Here is an 18,691-nt window from a genome sequence, read left to right as displayed (position 1 = left end):
CACTGGACATCATTGAAAGCTGAAGCAGTGGGTTGACACACAGAAAGGTGAGGATGGGGAAATAATGAATGTGAACAAAACAGAAGAAAGGCAGCTGTCAAAAGAGGAAAAAGAGTGACACCCAGCATTTTAGGAAATGACAAAGACAGAATCATAATTTATAGTAACTAGAACATGTTTATATGAACAGGGGGAAGCACTAAGAAGTTTAAAATATGTAGCAATAGGAGCTCTAGGATAAAAAAAAAGGCATTCATTCAAATAAATCATAAAACAATATAATAAGGTATACAAGTCTAATTCCCTCTCCTACCCACCTTTCCTTTATTTTTTCCCACAGAAAAAGATAACCACTTTTATCACACTACATATATTTTATGCATAGTCAATAAAATATAGTGATCTATCTTCCATTCTTTTACACAAAATGTAGCCTACTAAACACAATCTTTTGAATCTTGCCAAAGTGCTTTCCATATATGGTTATATAAATATGTACTAAACAAGAAATTTTTACAAATGCCTATATCCCTGAACCAATCACAATAGAGTATATGAACAACTCTTGTATCAATCTACCAGTCTGGTAGATTTTTTTAATGGCATCTTGTCATAATGGCATTATCATACTTATTTATCCTGCATCATTGCAACTTTGTAGTCTTTACCCAACACCAACACTCTTCCCCCGCCTCCCATCCCTGGTAATTGCCATTCAACTCTGTTTTTCTGTATTTTCTAGCTTCCACATAAAAATGAGATCATGCAGGGTTGTTGTTTTTTTTTTTCTTTCTATGGCTTGTTTTATTCAGCATAACAGTCTCCAAGTTCATTGAAGTTGATGCAAATGTCAGAATCTCCTTTTTTTAAAGATTTTATTTATTTATTCATGAGAGACACAGAGAGGGAGGCAGAGACACAGGCAAAGGGAGAAGCAGGCTCCATGCTGGGAGCCTGATGTGGGACTTGATCCCGAGACTCCAGGATCACACCCTGGGCCAAAGGCGGGCACTAAACCACTGAGCCACCTGGGGATCCCAGAATCTCCTTTTTTAAGGATGCATAGTATTACATTGTGTGTGTATATATATACATCACATTTTCTTTATCCATTCATCTATTGACAGTTTCTTAGGTCATTTCCATATTTTATCTATTGCAAATAAGATTGTAATGACCATGGGAATACAGATATCTCTTAGAGGTACTGATTTCATTTCCTTTGGGCATTTTCTTTTAAGATTTTATTTATGAGAACACAGAGAAAGGCAGAGACATAGGCAGAGGGAGAAGCAGGCTCCCTGGAGGGAGCCTGATGTGGGACTGGGTCCCAGAACCACAGCATCACAACCTGAGCCAAAGGCAGTCATTCAACTTCTGAGCCGCCCAGGCATCCTTTCTTTGGGTATTATCACCAAAAGAGGGATTGCAGGATCATATAGTGGCTCTATTTTCAGTTTTTTGAGGAACTTTCTTCATATATATATATATATATATATATATATATATATATATATATATACACAATATATATTTTTTTCCAGGAGGTCAGGAAATATTTTATTGACAACTAGGGGCATGGCTGTAAGAGAAGGAAGCACACAGGACTGCAAACTAAAACCCAATAGCCAGCAAGGGCCCTTTGGGCCAAGAACACTGCATCCTGGGGTCCTCACGGTCTCCCACCAAACAATACTGGGCATCCAGGAGAGGGGGCAGTGGCTCTGGTATCCCACAGAGTGAGAGGATATATGGTGCCTCATTATGAGCGACAGGGTAAGGAGGTAAAATGGAGGGAGGGCCCATCACTGCCTAAGACCACCTCCTCCTCTCAGAGCCGACACCAGGTGGAGGACTGAACCATCTAAGATCTTGTAATCAGCTGCTGTCTTCTCATCATTCATCTGTTTTCCACTGTAGATGAGCCGCTGTGCTGCTGTGGGGGATTCCCTCTTTCTCCTCCACACGCTCCTTGATTCGCTCCACCTTGTCTGTGGGTTCAATGTCAACCTCATTCTCCTTTCCGATCAGTGTCTTCACTTTAATTAGCATCTTCTTCCCAGTTTGGAGCTGCACACAGATATATATATAGATATAGATATATATTTTATTGAAGTTTGATTTAACAACATATAGCATAACACCCAGTGCCCATCCCATCAAGTGCCCACTCAGTGCTGTCACCCAGTTACCCCGTCCCTCCGCCCACCTCCCCTTCCACTACCCTTTGTTTGTTTCCCAGTTAGGAGTCTCTCATGTTTTGTCACCCTCTCTGATATTTCCCACTCATTTCCCTCTTCCCCCTATAATCCTTTTCACTTTTCTTATATTCCCCGTATGAGTGGAAACCACATGATGATTGTCCTTCTCCGACTGACTTACTTCACTCAGCATAATACCCTACAGTTCCATCCACATCGAAGGAAATGGTGGGTATTTCTCCTTTCTAATGGCTGAGTAATATTCCATTGTGTATATATAAATATATATCACATATTCTTTATCCAGTCATCTGACAATGGACATAGAAGCTCCTTCCACAGTTTGGCTATAGTGGACATTACTGCTATAAACATTGGGGGGCAGGTGTCCTGGTGTTTCACTGCATCTCCTTAGGGTAAATACCCAGTGGTGCAATTCATAGAGTAGCTCTATTTTTAACTCTTTGAGGAACCTCCACACTGTTTTCCAGAGGGGCTATACCAGTTCACATTCCCATCAACAGTGCAAGAGGGTTCCCCTTTCTCTACATCCTCTCCAACATTTGTTGTTTCCTATCTTGTTAATTTTCACCATTGTCACTGGTGTGAGGTGGCATCTCATTGTGGTTTTGGTTTGTATTTCCCTGATGGCAAGCAATGCAGAGCATTTTATCATGTGCTTGTTGGCCATGTGTATGTCTTCTTTGATTAAATTTTTATTCATGCCTTTTGCCCATTTTATGATTGGATTGTTTGTTTCTTGGGTGTTGAGTTTAATAAGTTCTTTATAGATATTGGATACTAGCCCTTTTACTGATATGTCATTTGCAAATGTCTTCTCTAATTCTGTACGTTGCCTTTTAGTCTTGTTGACTGTTTCTTTTGCTGTGCAGAAGCTTTTTATCTTGATTAGGTCCCATAGTTCATTTTCGCTTTTGTTTCCCTTGCCTTCATAGATGTATCTTGCAAGAAGTTGCTGTTGCTAAGTTCAAAAAGGGTGTTGCCTGTGTTTTCCCCTAGGATTTTGATAGATTCTTATCTCACATTTAGATCTTTAATCCATTTTGAGTTTATCTTTGTGTATGGTGTAAGAGAATGGTGCAGTTTCATTCTGCTGCACATGGCTGTCCAATAACCCCAGCACCATTTATTGAAGAAACTGTCCTTTTTCCAGTAGATAGTCTTCCCTGCTTTGTCAAATACTAGTTGACCATAGAGTCGATGGCCCTTTTCTGGGTTCTCTATCATGTTCATTGATCTGTGTCTGTTTTTGTGCCAGCACCACACTGTCTTGATGATCAGAGCTTTGTAGTACAGCTTGAAATCTGGCATTGTGATGCCCTGGCTCTGGTTTTCTTTTTTTTTAAGATTTTATTTATTTATTCATGAGAGACACAGAGACACAGGCAGAGGGAGAAAGAGAAGCAGACTCCATGAAGGGAACCCGACACGGGATTCAATCCCTGGACTCCAGGATCACACCCTAGGCTGAAGGCAATGCTAAACCACTGAGCCACCTGGGCTGCCCTGGTTTCTTTTTCAATATTCCCCTGGATATTTGGAGTCTTGCTATTTGGAGTCTTTTCTGATTCCACGCAAATCTTTTTATTTTAACTTTTATTTATTTATGATAGTCACACAGAGAGAGAGAGAGAGAGGCAGAGACACAGGCAGAGGGAGAAGCAGGCTCCATGCACCGGAGCCCGACATGGGATTCGACCCTGGGTCTCCAGGATCGGGCCCTGGGCCAAAGGCGGGCGCTAAACCGCTGCGCCACCCAGGGATCCCCACGCAAATCTTAAGATTACTTGTTCCAACTCTCTGAGGAAAAATTCATGGAATTTTGGTAGGGATTGCATTGACTGTGTAAATTGCCCTGGGTAGCATAGACATTTTCACAATATTAATTCTTGCAATCCATGAGCATGGAATATTTTTCCATCTCCTTGTGTCTTCCTCAATTTCTTTCAGAAGTGTTCTGTAGTTTTCAGGGTATAGATCCTTTACCTCTTTGGTTAGGTTTATTCCTAGGTATCTTATGCTTTTAGGTGCAATTGTAAATGGGATTGAATCCTTAATTTCCCTATCTTCAGTCTCATTAGTGGATAGAAATGCCATTGAATTTCTGGGCATTGATTTTGTATCCTGCCATGCTGCCACATTGCTGTATGAGTTCTAGCAATCTTGGGGTGAATTCTTTTGGGTTTTCTATGTACAGTATCATGTCATCTGCAAAGAGGGAGAGTTTGACTTCTTCTTTGCCAATTTGAATGCCTTTTATTTCTTTTTGTTGTATGATTGCTGAGGCTAGGACTTCTAGTACTATGTTGAATAGCAGTAGTGACAGTGGACATCCCTGTCTTGTTCCTGATCTTAGGGGAAAAGCTCCCAGTGCTGCCCCATTGAGAATTATATTTACTGTGGGCTTTTTGTAGATGGCTCTTAAGATGCTGAGGAATGTTCCCTCTATCCCTACACTCTGAAGAGTTTTGATCAGGAATGGATGCTGTATTTTATCAAATGCTTTCTCTGCATATATTGAGAGGATCCGATGGTTCTTGTTTTTTCTCTTGTTGATATGATCTATGATGTTGATGTTTATGAGTGTTGAACCAGCCTTGCATCCCAGGGATAAATCCCACTTGCTCATGGTGAATAATCTTCTTAATGTATTGTTGGATCCTATTGGCTAGTATCTTGTTGAGAATTTTTGCATCTGTGTTCATCAGGAATATTGATCTATAATTCTCCTTTTTGATGGAGTCTTTGTCTGGTTTTGGAATTAAAGTGATGCTGGCCTCATAAAATGAGTTTGGAAGTATTGCATTCACTTCTATCCTTCGGAACAGCTTTAGTAGAATAGGTATTATTTCTTCTTTAAATGTTTAATAGAATTCCCCTGGGAAGCCATCTGGTCTGGCCCTGGACTTTAGTATCTTGGGAGGTTTTTGATGACTGTTTCAATTTCCTCCCTGGTTATTGGCCTGTTCAGGTTTGCTATTTCTTCCTGTTCCAGTTTTGGTGGTTTGTGGTCTTCCAGAAATGCATCCATTTCTTCTAGATTGCCTAATTTATTGGCATATAGCTGCTCATAATACTTTTTTTAATAAATAATTTTTATTGGTGTTCAATTTACCAACATACAGAATAACACCCAGTGCTCATCCCGTCAAGTGCCCCCCTCAGTGCCCATCACCCACTCACCCCCACCCCCCGCCCTCCTCCCCTTCCACCACCACTAGTTCGTTTCCCAGAGTTAGGAGTCTTTATGTTCTGTCTCCCTTTCTGATATTTCCCACACATTTCTTCTCCCTTCCCTTATATTCCCTTTCACTATTATTTATATTCTCCAAATGAATGAGAACATACACTGTTTGTCCTTCTCCAATTGACTTACTTCACTCAGCATAATACCCTCCAGTTCCATTCACGTCCAAGCAAATGGTGGGTATTTGTCGTTTCTAATGGCTGAGTAATATTCCATTGTATACATAAACCACATCTTCTTTATCCATTCATCTTTCGATGGACACCAAGGCTCCTTCCACAGTTTGGCTATAGTGGACATTGCTGCTAGGAACATCGGGGTGCAGGTGTCCCGGCGTTTCATTGCATCTGAATCTTTGGGGTAAATCCCCAACAGTGCAATTGCTGGGTCATAGGGCAGGTCTATTTTTAACTCTTTGAGGAACCTCCACACAGTTTTCCAGAGTGGCTGCACCAGTTCACATTCCCACCAACAGTGTAAGAGGGTTCCCTTTTCTCTGCATCCTCTCCAACATTTGTGGTTTCTTGCCTTGTTAATTTTCCCCATTCTGACTGGTGTCAGGTGGTATCTCATTGTGGTTTTGATTTGTATTTCCCTGATGGCAAGTGATGCAGAGCATTTTCTCATGTGCATGTTGGCCATGTCTATGTCTTCCTCTGTGAGATTTCTCTTCATATCTTTTGCCCATTTCATGATTGGATTGTTTGTTTCTTTGGTGTTGAGTTTAAGAAGTTCTTTATAGATCTTGGAAACTAGCCCTTTATCTGATAGGTCATTTGCAAATATCTTCTCCCATTCTGTAGGTTGTCTTTTAGTTTTGTTGACTGTATCCTTTGCTGTGCAAAAGCTTCTTATCTTGATGAAGTCCCAATAGTTCATTTTTGCTTTTGTTTCTTTTGCCTTCGTGGATGTATCTTGCAAGAAGTTACTGTCGCCAAGTTCAAAAAGGGTGTTGCCTGTGTTCTCCTCTAGCATTTTGATGGAATCTTGTGTCACATTTAGATCTTTCATCCATTTTGAGTTTATCTTTGTGTATGGTGAAAGAGAGTGGTCTAGTTTCATTCTTCTGCATGTGGATGTCCAATTTTCCCAGCACCATTTATTGAGGAGACTGTCTTTCTTCCAATGGATAGTCTTTCCTCCTTTATTGAATATTAGTTGACCATAAAGTTCAGGGTCCACTTCTGGGTTCTCTATTCTGTTCCATTGATTTATGTGTCTGTTTTTGTGCCAGTACCACACTGTCTTGATGACCACAGCTTTGTAGTACAACCTGAAATCTGGCATTGTGATGCCCCCAGATATGGTTTTCTTTTTTAAAATTCCCCTGGCTATTCGGGGTCTTTTCTGATTCCACACAAATCTTAAAATAATTTGTTCTAACTCTCTGAAGAAAGTCCATGGTATTTTGATAGGGATTGCATTAAACGTGTAAATTGCCCTGGGTAACATTGACATTTTCACAATATTAATTCTGCCAATCCATGAGCATAGAATATTTTTCCATCTCTTTGTGTCTTCCTCAATTTCTTTCAGAAGTGTTCTATAGTTTTTAGGGTATAGATCCTTTACCTCTTTGGTGAGGTTTATTCCTAGGTATCTTATGCTTTTGGGTGCAATTCATAATACATTTTTTAAATCGTTTGTATTTCCTTGATATTGGTTGTGGTCTCTCCTTTTTTCATTCATGATTTCATTAGTTTGAGTCTTTTTTCTTTTTAATAAGGCTGGCTAATGGTTTATCTTACTAATTCTTTCAAAGAACCAACTCTTGGTTTTGTTGATCTGTTCCACAGTTCTTCTGGTCTCTATTTCATTGAGTTCTGCTCCAATCTTTATTATCTCTCTTCTGCCTGGTGTAGGTTTTACTTGCTGTTCTTTCTCCAATTTCTTTAGGTTTGAGGTTAGCTTGTGTATTGAGTTTTTTCCAATTTTTTGAGGAATGCTTGTATTGCGATGTATTTCCCTCTTAGGACTGCTTTCTCTGTATCCCAAAGATTTTGAACGATTGTATCTTCATTCTCATTAGTTTCCATGAATCTTTTTGATTCTTCTCTAATTTCCTGGTTGATCCATTCGTCTTTTAGTAGAATGCTCTTTAACCTCCACGTGTTTCAGTTTCTTCCCAATTTCTTCTTGTGATTGAGTTCTAGTTTCAAAGCACTGTGGTTTGAAAATATGCAGGGAAAAATCCCAATCTTTGGTATTAAGACCTGATTTGTGACCCAGTATGTGGTCTATTCAGGTTCCACGTGCACCTGAGAAAAATGTGTATTCCGTTGCGTTGGGCTGGAAAGTTCTGTATATATCTGTGAAATCCATCTGGTCCAGTATATCATTTAAAGTCCTTGTTTCTTTGGTGATGTTGTGCTTGGAAGATCTGTCATTTGCAGGAAATGCCATGTTGAAGTCTCCTACTATTAGTGTATTATTATCTAAGTATGTCTTTACTTTGGTTATTAACTGATATACTTGGCAGCTCCCACATTAGGGGCATAAATATTCATGATTGTTAGGTCCTCTTGTTGGATACACCCTTTAAGTATGATATAATGTCCCTTTTCATCTCTTACTACAGTCTTTGGGATAAACTTTAATTTATCAGATATGAGTATTGCTACCCCAGGTTTCTTTTGAGGACCATTTGAATGTTAAATGGTTCGCCAACCTTTCATTTTCAGGCTGGAGGTGTCCTTAGTTCCAAAATGAGTCTCTTGTAGACAGCAAATAGATGGGTCTTGCTTTTTTATCCAGTCCCTATCCTGCGTCTTTAGATGGGATCATTTAGCCCAGTCGCGTTCAGATAACTATTGAAAGATATGAATTTAGTGTCATCATAATACCTATTCAGTCCTTGTTTTAGTGGATTATTTTTTGGGACTTCCTCTTTCTTTTAGAGGGTCCCCCTTAACATTTCTTGAAGAGCTGGTTTGGTGGTCATATATTCTTTCAGTTTTTACCTATCTTGGAAGCTCTTTATCTCTCCTTCTATTCAGAATGAGAGCCTTGCTGGGTAAAGTATTCTTGGCTGCATGTTCTTCTCATTTAGTATCCTCATTGTCTTTCAATTGTTTTTCTCCTTTTTCCTCAGCTTCCTTCCTTGCCATCAACTTGTCTTCTACATTGCTCACTCTTCCTTCCACCTCATTACCCTCGTCATTAGGACCTCCAGTTTGGATTGCATTTCATTTAATTGATTTTTAATTTTGACCCGATTAGATCTAAATTCTGCAGTCATGAAGTCTCTTGAATCCTTTATGCTTTTTTCCAGAGCCACCAGTAGCTTTGTAATTGTGCTTCTGAATTGGCTTTCTGACATCATATTGTAATACAATTTCTGTAAGTCTGTGACAGAGAGTACTGTTTCTGATTCTTTCTTTTGTGGTGAGTTCTTCCTTCTATCATTTTGCTCAGTGAAGAGTGGCTGTATGAGCGGGCTTAATAAAAAATATCGACCATGACCTAAGTAAATTCCACCCTAGATGATTCTTGCTAAAAGCAAAAACCCTTCTCTCTATAGCATTCCATCTGTTCTCTCTTTAAATCTCAGGTAAATCATAGGTGTTCAGGATGATTTGAAAGTTATATAGGTAAGTTGGTGGGACCAGGAGAGTGAGGACCCCTATTCTTCCGCCATATTGCCCCGAGTCTGTTATCAATTTCTCCATTAATATTTGTTTTATATACTTAGGTATTCTGATGTTGGGTGCATGTATATTTACATTTGTTTTATATTCCTGTTGATTTGAACCTTTTACCATTGTGTAATGACCTTCCGTGCTTCCAGAGATAGTTTTTGCTTTAAAGTTTACTTTGTCTGATTGGTATTACCATTCCTGCTATATTTTGATACCTTTTACATGGAATATCTTTTTCCACTCCTTCACTTCCAGCCTATTTGTGTCTTTGAATCTAATGTGAGTTTATTGTAGATAACAACAGTTGGATTCTGGTAATTTATGCATTCAGCTACTCTGTGTCTTTTAGGGGGGATTTAGTTCTCTTACTTTTAAAATCATTACTGATAGAAGATTTACTATTGCCACTTTGTAAACTTACCTGTCAGTTTTGTAGCTCTTTTATATATACATATACATACTACATCTTCTTTATCCATTTATCTGTTGATGGGCATCTGGGCTTCTTCCATATGTTGGCTATTGTGGACATAGCTACTATAAACATTAGGGTGCAGGTGCCCCTTCTATTCACTATGTTTGTATCCTTTAGATAAATACTTAGTAGTGCAATTTCTGGGTTGTAAGGTAATTCTATTTTTAACTTTCTGAGGAACCTTCATACTGTTTTCTGACTGGGTGCAACAGTATGCATTCCCACCAACAATGTAAGAGGGTTCCCCTTTCTCCACATCTTCATCAACATCTATTGTTTCCTGAGTTGTTAATGTTATCCATTTCTGACTGGTGTGAGGTGGTATCTCATTATGGTTTTGATTTGTATTTCCCTGATGAGTGATGTTGAGTTTGATAATTTCTTTTTTTAATAATAAATTTATTTTTTATTGGTGTTCAATTTGCCAACATACAGAATAACACCCAGTGCTCATCCCGTCAAGTGCCCCTCTCAGTGCCCATCACCCATTCACCCCCACCCGACACTAAACTCATATCTTTCAATAGTAACTCTGAATGTGAATGGGCTTAATGACCTCATCAAAAGGCGCAGGTGTCAGACTGGATAAAAAAGCAGGACCCATCTATTTGCTGTCTACAAGAGACTCATTTTAGACAGAAGGACACCTACAGCCTGAAAATAAAAGGTTGGAGAACCATTTACCATTCAAATGGTCCTCAAAAGAAAGCAGGGGTAGCCATCCTTATATCAGATAAACTAAAATTTACCCTGAAGACTGTAGTGAGAGATGAAGAGGGACAGTATATCATACTTAAAGGATCTATCCAACAAGAGGACTTAACAATCATCAATATATATGCCCATATATCAATATATATGGAAGCTGCCAAATATATCAATAAATTAATAACCAAAATTAAGACATACATAATAATACACTTATACTTGGTGACTTCAATCTAGCACTTTCTACACTCGATAGGTCTTCTAAACACAACATCTCCCAAGAAACGAGAGCTTTAAATGATACACTGGACCAGATGGATTTCACAGATATCTACAGAACTTTACATCCAAACTCAACTGATAATTTCTTTTTTTAAGATTTTTATTTATTCATGATAGACATAGAAAGGCAGAGACATCGGCAGAGGGAGAATCAGGCTTCTTGCAGGGAGCCCAATGCAGGACTCAACCCTGGGTCTCCAGGATCACACCCTGAGCTGAAGGCAGATACGCAACCAGTGAGCCACATAGGTGTCCCTGAGTTTAATAAGTTCTTTATAGATTTTGGATATTAGTCCTTTATCTATCATTTGCAAATATCTTCTCCCTTTCTGTAGGTTGTCTTTTAGTTTTGTTGAATGTTTCCTTTGCTATGCAAAAGCTTTGTGTCTTGATGAGGTCCCAATGGTTCATTTTTTGCTTTTGTTTCCCTTGCCTTCCTTGCCTTTGAAGACATGCCTTTTTTGCTGCTGTGGCTGAAGTCATAGAGTTGCTGCCTGTGTTCTCCTCTGGGATTTTGATGGATTTCTGTCTCACATTGAGGTCTTGCAGCCATTTTGAGTTTATTTTAGTATGTGGTATAAGAAAGTGGTCCAGTTTCATTCTTCTCCAAGTGACTGTCCAATTTTTCCAACACCATTTTTTAAAGATTTTATTTATTCATGAGAGACACAGACAGAGAGAAAGGCAGAGACATAGGCAGAGGGAGAAGCAGGCTTCATACAGGGAACCTGATGTGGGACTCCCATCTCAGGACTCCAGAATCATGCCTTAAGCTGAAAGTGGGCACTTAACTGCTGAGACACCCACGCATCCCCCAACACCATTTGTTGAAGAAACTCTTTTTTCCATTGGATATTCTTTCCTGATTTGTCAAATATTAGTTAACCAGAGAGTCGAGAGTCCCATTTCTGAGTTCTCTATCCTGTTCTACTGATCTATGCATCTATTTTTGTGCCTGTACCATACTGTCTTGATGATTGGAGCTCTGTAATACAGCTTAAAGTCCAGAATTGTAATGCCTCCAGCTTTGGTTTTCTTTTTCAATAGCCCTTTGGTCTTTTCTGGTTCTATATGAATTTTAGGGTTGTTTGTTCCAGCTCTATGAAAAAATATTCATAGTTTTATGATAGAGATTGCACTGAATGTGTAGATTGCTTTGGGTAAAATAGACATTTTGACAATATTTGTTGGTCCAATCCATGAGCATGGAATGTTTTTCCATTTCTTTGTGTCTTCTTCAATTTCTTTCATAAGTGTTCTATAGTTTTTAGAGTACAGATCCTTTACTTCTTTGGTTAAGTTTATTCCTAGGTACCTTATGGTTTTTGATGCAATTGTAAGTGGGATCGGTTCCTTAATTTCTCTTTTTTTTGTCTCATTGTTAGTGTATAGAAATACAACTGAAAAAAAAAAGAAATGCAACTGATTTCTGTCATTGATTCTATATCCTGCCTCTTTGCTATAGAGATCTAGCAATTTTTCAATGGAGTCTTTGGGTTTTCCACATAGAGTATCATGTCATCTGCAAAGACTGAGAGTTTGCTTTCTTCCTTGACAATTTAGATGCCTTTTATTTCTTTTTGCTATCTGATTGCTGAGGCTAGGACTTCTATGTTGAACAACAGTAGTTAGAGTGGACATCCCTGTCGTGTTCCTGACCTTAGGGGAAAGCTCTCAGTGACAGTAGCAAACTTCAACACAGTTTGCTGGGCAATATTCCTGGAGGATAAGACACACATCAGCCAGGTTTTCAGTGTCAGCAATGGCATGAGCTACTAGCAGAAACATCTCAGGTTCTCTTCAGATTTTTGATACGGATGCTATCACTTTTCCTTTTGTAGAAGTGCTGTTCTATGTCAATTATATCTCAATAAGTAAACAAAAAACCAAAAGAACAAAAACAAAGGCAAAAGAAAGAAAGAAAGAAAGAAAGCCAAAGGCCAACATCTTTCACACATGCAGATGCAAAAATTCTTCACAAAATACTAGGAATAAAATTTAGTAATATATTAAAAAAAAAAAGAAGTGCTGTTCCATTTGGAACTCAAGGTTGGTCCCATACCTTTCTTCTTCATTTACAAGACACCAAGGTCTCCAGACATGATGAAAGTTTTCCATAAATAAAAAAAAAGAAAGTTTTCCTTTAAGTTATGACAGTATCTCTTCTCTGGACAGCATGGAAAGCTGGCCACTACTTCTTTGAATAAACTTTCTGCTCCTTCTCTCTTTCTTTGTTTTCTGAGACTCCCATAGTGCGAATATTGGTAGACTTACTGGTATCCCATAAGTCCTTTAAAGTATCATCCCTCTTTTTAATTCTTTTTTCTTCTCTAGATGATTTCCACTGGCTTGTCTTTGAGTTCACTGATCTTATCTTCCACCTCATTTGGTCTGATGTTGATCCCTGCTATTGAATTTTCAATCCAGTTATCATAATCTTCACCTCTATGATTTATGTTTCATACTTTTTAATATTTTCTCTTTATTGAAATTCTCACTTTGTTCATGCACTTCTCTCCTTTACCTCAGTGAGCATCTTTATGACCATTATTTTGAATTCTCTGTCAGGTAAATAAGTCATTTATCTCCATCCCATTAGGGTCATTTTCTGGAGATTTAACTTATTCTTTGTTTGTTCTTTTATTTATCTGTTCCTTCATTTCCCTTAGCTCTTTGAATTTGTTTCTATACTTTATGTAGAAACCATCTCTCCTAGTCTTAACAGAGTGGCCTTGTAGAAGCTAGTAGGAGATAACCCTTGCCAATCAGCCCAGCTGGAGATACAGGTGCCTCTCAAACCTTTGTGCTTGTCCAAACTGCCATCTTTGTTCTTAGTGGCCCCTGGGAAATTAGGTTATGTCAAGTTTCATCAGTGCTTTCAAGGCAAAGGAAAGGTACACACACATTCCGGCTGCTGAAGTACTACAAAGTGCCTGCCCATTAGCTCCTAGATGCAAGATAATTAGAAGCGTAACCTTTGGACTGCAGCTGGGAAAGTTGTAATGTTAGATACACAGTCTAAGCCCTTTCAGGGAGAAACATAGCTAGGTGCTTTTGCCTGTTCTCTTTGTGTTCTCTTTGTCCCTAGCCAGTGGGAATAGCTGCCTGGAGTGCTTGTGTTTGTTCTCTATGGTCCTGGGGGACGAGCAAATGCTGAGAAACATTAGCTCCCAGAGTTAGATGATTTAGGAGCCAGTCCCACAAGAGCCAGTAGCACAGGGTGCCATATATGTAGACAAACTCCTTTCACAGAGAAGCTAGAAACTTGGTTTTATCATTGGAGGAAGCCGTAGAGAAAGGTACAGGAAATTCCTACATGCTAATCCAGGCTTCTGAAAAACAACTAATTATCTGTTCTATAAGCCCCCAAATGCAGACCAAATGGAAGCACAACTCTCCATCTGCATTTGGGAAAGTATTCAGTCTAACCATTATAGGGAGAATATGGGAACTGGATGTTTTCCCCTTTTCCTTCTGCACTGAACCTGATGGTATAGTCACAGCAAATGATTACATGCTTGTTTAAAATCACCTCCTTGACTCTGAATTATAGAGAACAATCTTATGGTTACCAGAGGAGAGGTGGATGGGGGAGTTGGGTTAAATAGGTGATGGGGATTAAGGTGTACACTTGTCCTGATGAGCACAAGGTAATGTATGGAACTGTTGAATTACTATATTGTACACCTGAAATTAATATAACACTGTATGTTAACTAACGGAAATTATTTTTTAACTAACTGAAATTAAAATAAAAATGAAAATAAAATAAACTTTTTTTTTAATTTTTATTTATTTACTTATGATAGTCACAGAGAGAGAGAGAGAGAGGCAGAGACACAGGCAGAGGGAGAAACAGGCTCCATGCATCGGGAGCCTGATATGGGATTCGATCCCGGGTCTCCAGGATCGCGCCCTGGGCCAAAGGCAGGCGCCAAACCGCTGCGCCACCCAGGGATCCCAAACTTTTTTAAATAAAATAAAATACATCTTTGCTTTCTGTGGTCCTAAGGACAAATAAATGTCAAGCCACGTAGCTCTGAGCTGGGTAATTTGGGATCTGGTCCCTTAGATGGCAGCCACAGAAGTTAAGGGTTCTGGACACCTATCTGGCTCAGTAGGTGGAGCATGTGACTCTTGGTCTCTAGGTTGTACACTGGGTGTACAAATTACTAAAAAATAAACTTAAAACAAACAAAAATATTTACTTGTTATAGGGTGAGACTTCCAACTTAGCAACTACACTTACTAAGCTCACAATGACTTCCCCTATCTTAACTGGCTAACTTCTCTCCATTCTTCAGGCTTCAGTTAAAAAAAAAAAAAAAAAAAAGATGTGTGGCCAAAGCTTTCACTCCTCAAGGAGAAGTTGGGAGTTGGGACTCCCTTCTAATTGTTAAGGCAGTATGCTAACAGCAGGGTTTACAGAACGAGTGTGTCTCAGCTTTTCCTACCCATTTTGATGTGGGCATTTTCTTACCCAATATGTAGGAGTCTCTTAATTTTTTCTGTATTTCTCTCAAAAGGAATTGAGCCATAGGCATCTGTTTATTTGGTGCATCCATCAAGAGAGAAATTGAGGAGCTTCCTATTCCACCATCTTGTTGACATCACTCCAACTTTTTATATGTCTAAAAGTCATTTACATTTCCTTTCCTATGAATGTCTATCTATAATCTTTATACATCTTTAAATTATTGACACTTTTATTAATTTCCTCGAGTTCTTCATATATTATCATTTTCTGCAACATGAGTTTCAAATATATTTCATGTTTGCTTCGTGACTTAGCTCATACTGTTTTCATCTTGCAAAAACTTTTAGGTAAGTAAATATATCACTCTTTCTCTTTGATGGGCACTTGATTCTAAGTCATTGTTATAGTAAAACTCATTAGCCAAAGATCACTAAAAACACACCTGTAGTCAAAAATATTAGGTTTAAAGGGGCACCTGGGTGACTCTGTCAGTTAAGCATCTGTCTTTGGCTTAGGTCTTGATCCTGAAGTTCTGGGATTGAGTCCCATATCAGACTCCCTGCTCTGCTTGGCGTCTGCTTGTCTCTCTCTCCCTCTCCATCTCCCTCTTCCCACTGCTCATGCTCTTGCTGTCTCTCTCAAATAAATAAATAAAATCCTGGGGTCCTTTGATTGAGTCCCGCGTCAGGCTGCCCATGGGGAGCCTGCTTCTCTCTCTGCCTATGTCTCTGCCTCTCTCTGTGTGTCTCTAATGAAAAAATAAATAAAATATTTTTTAAAAAGAGAGAGAGAGCAGGAGAGAGCACAATGAGGGGGGATGGAGAAGGATGCCCCTCACTAAACAGGGAGCCTGATGTAGGGCTCAATCCCAAACTGAGCTGAAGGTGAGTCACCCAGGTGCCCCACAAATTACAAAAATTTCTAGAAAATAATGAAAACCTTATATATAAGAAACTATGAGATGCAATAACTAACTATTGGGTGAATAATATACATATACATTATACACTCATTTCAATAAAAAAGAAAAACATTTTTAAAAATGAATGGAAGGAAAACATATAAAAATGTAGACAAGTGCATACATTAATAATTAAAAATATAAAGCCAGCTAACCAACAATTAAGACAACTAGAACTTTGTTAAAATAAAGAAATGGAAAACCTGCCCCTAAAAAGGAGATATAAATATATTTCGAAGAAATGATAAGATAATGCTGCTATAAACATTGGAATGCATTTATCCTTTTAAAATAGTATTTTTCTGTTCTTTTGGTAAATACCTAGTGGTGCAATTGCTGGATTGTAGGGTAGTTTTATTTTTAATTTTTTGAGGAACCTCCATATTGTTTTTCAGTGATGGCACCAGTTTGTATTCCCGCCAGCAGTGCAAGAGGATTCCCTTTTCTCCACATCCTCACCAATACCCGTTGTCTCTTGTATTGTTGATTATAGCCATTCTGACAGGTGTAAGGTGATATCTCATTGTAGTTTTGATTTGTATTTCTCTGACAATCAGTGATGTCTTAGCAGCATTATCTACAATAACCAAGTCATGGAAACAGCCCAAGTGTCCATCAAATGATGAACGGATAAAGATATGGTATATGTACACAATGGAATATTATTCAGCCATAAAGAATGAAATCTTGCCATTTGCAACAAAATGGATGGAGCTACAGAGTATTATGCTAAGCAAAATAAGTCAGTCAGAGAAAAGCAAATACCATATGATTTCACCCATATATGGAATTTAAGAAACAAAAAAAATGAATAGGAAGGGAAAAAAGAAAGGCAAATCGAGAGACAGGCTCTTTAACTATAAAGAACAAATTGATGGTTACCAGAGGAGAGGTAGGTAGGGGAATGGGTGATGGGGATTAAGGAGTGCACTTGTTATGATGAGCAGTGGGTAATGTATGGAAGTGTTGAATCACTTGAAATTATATTATACATCTGAAACTAATATTACACTCTATGTTAACTAACTGGAACTTAAGTAAAAACTTTTTAAAAAGAAATAAGAAACACAAAGCACTTGAATTCCATGCAAGTAAAATTTAAATTTTTAAAAAAGATTTTATTTAACATTTTATTTGAGAGAGCGGATGTGTGGAGGAGCGGAAGGTGAGGGACAAGCAGACTCCACACCAAGCACAGAATCTGATTCAGGGCTTGAATCCATGACCCTGAGATCATAGCCCAAGCCAAAACCAAGAGTCAAACACTTGACCAACTGAACTACCCAGTCATCCCAATAAAATTTAAAATTTAATGGAACTCATAACTTTCTAACTACAAATTATTAAAACTGATGTCAAAAGAAATAAACAGAAAACTGAAACTTTCAAAATTTTTACAGAAATAAACTTGTCAAAGATTCACTCTTCAATGAAATAAGATAAAGTACCAGATGGCTTCATAGAGGCTATTCCATAAACTTTTAAAGAGTAGATAAGAACAACGATATCTAAATGTTCAGATCCTAGAAAAATTAAAACTGAACAATATAAAATAACAATATACTTAAAACAAAAATAAAGTTTACATATAAGTGAGATCATACTGTGTCTCTCTGACTGACTTATTTCACATAGCATAATGCCCTAAAGAGCCATCAATGTTGTCACAAATGTCAGGATTTCTGTATTTTTATGGCTGAATAATATTTCATTGTATAAATATACAACATATACATATAATATTTCTTTATACATTCAACCATCATTGGATTCATGTTTCCATGTCTTGGCTATGATAAATAATGCTGCAATGAACAGCAGATACCTTTTTTATTATGTGGTTATCTTTTTGAGTTAGTGTTTGCATTTCCTTCAGATAAATACCCAGAAGTAGAACTAATAGATCATATGGTAGTTCAATGTTTAATCTTTTGAGGAAACTTCAAACTCTTTTCTCTACTGGCTGTACCAATATACATTTCCACTGGCCATGCACAGGCTTCCCTTTTCTCCACATCCTCACCAGCATTTGTTATCTCTTGGTTTTTTTTGATAATAGCCATTCTAACAGGTGTGAGGTGATAAATCATTGTGGTTTCTGTTTGTATTTCACTGATTATTAGTAATATTGAGCACCTTTTCATGTTTCTGTTGGTCATGGACATCTTCTTTGGAAAAATGTTGCTGTTCAGACTCATTTTTTAATAAGATTGCTTGTTTGCTATTGAATTGTGTAAGTTCCTTATGTAGTTTGGATATTAACCCCTTATCAAATACATCATTTGCAAATATTCAATAGGTTGCCCTTTCATTTTATTGATAGTTTCCATTGCTGTGCAAAAGCTTTTTAGTTTGATATGGTCTGACTTGTTTATTTTGTATTTTTATGCATATAATGTATGCATATATATATATGCATATGTATATGTATGATATATATCATATACTTCTTAATCGAAATAACTTGACCATTATTAGAAATAAAATCCTATATATTATTTTAATTGATTCAATAGAAGAGTTTTTCCAATGATATTTAAATAGGCAATTTCCTCTAACAAAATTCTGTCTTGGGTACATAGCAGGGCACAATGGATATGTGTTGAAAATTCCAGTTAGAGATGTTAGTATTCCATCTTACTACAGTGGATTCTACCTGGAAAAGAGATAATACTTGTTGG

At 37.9% G+C, this 18,691-nt stretch overlaps 1 protein-coding gene and 1 pseudogene across 6 annotated transcripts in view; one reads left to right on the top strand and one right to left on the bottom strand.

The window, feature by feature from the left end:
* The window catches only part of LOC479816 (ATP-binding cassette sub-family A member 3-like), a 195,459-nt gene that overhangs the window by 156,517 nt on the left and 20,251 nt on the right, over positions 1 to 18,691 (top strand). The window lies entirely within an intron of this gene.
* LOC102154900 lies at positions 1,674 to 2,078 on the bottom strand (annotated as a pseudogene).

Source organism: Canis lupus, chromosome 6 (genome assembly GCF_011100685.1).
Source record: "Canis lupus familiaris isolate Mischka breed German Shepherd chromosome 6, alternate assembly UU_Cfam_GSD_1.0, whole genome shotgun sequence".
Taxonomy (NCBI): Eukaryota; Metazoa; Chordata; class Mammalia; order Carnivora; family Canidae; genus Canis; species Canis lupus.
This window is presented reverse-complemented; position numbering and strand designations above follow the sequence as displayed.